This window comes from Anoplopoma fimbria, unplaced genomic scaffold (genome assembly GCF_027596085.1).
Source record: "Anoplopoma fimbria isolate UVic2021 breed Golden Eagle Sablefish unplaced genomic scaffold, Afim_UVic_2022 Un_contig_3308_pilon_pilon, whole genome shotgun sequence".
In the NCBI taxonomy this organism is placed as follows: domain Eukaryota; kingdom Metazoa; phylum Chordata; class Actinopteri; order Perciformes; family Anoplopomatidae; genus Anoplopoma; species Anoplopoma fimbria.
In genome coordinates this window covers 1,989-2,500 of record NW_026554903.1, presented here as the reverse complement: position 1 = coordinate 2,500, position 512 = coordinate 1,989, and positions in this window count along the sequence as shown.

Here is a 512-nt window from a genome sequence, read left to right as displayed (position 1 = left end):
CTGTTTCCCCACTTCATGCACTCTTTTACGGACGTTTTCAGCCGGCGGTCGCGGTCATTTTCTCGCGGATGGAGCAGCATGGAGAGACAGGCTGATGGCACCACTGTTTCCCCACTTCATGCACTCTTTTACGGACGTTTTCAGCCGGCGGTCGGGGTCATTTTCTCGCGGATGGAGCAGCATGGAGAGGCAGGCTGATGGCACCACTGTTTCCCCACTCCATGCTCTCTTTACGGACGGACGTTTTCAGCCGGCGGTCGCGGTCATTTTCTCGCGGATGGAGCAGCATGGAGAGACAGGCTGATGGCACCACTGTTTCCCCACTCCATGCTCTCTCATTTTACGGACGTTTTCAGCCGGCGGTCGCGGTCATTTTCTCGCGGATGGAGCAGCATGGAGAGACAGGCTGATGGCACCACTGTTTCCCCACTTCATGCTCTCTTTACGGACGTTTTCAGCCGGCGGTCGCGGTCATTTTCTCGCGGATGGAGCAGCATGGAGAGACAGGCTGA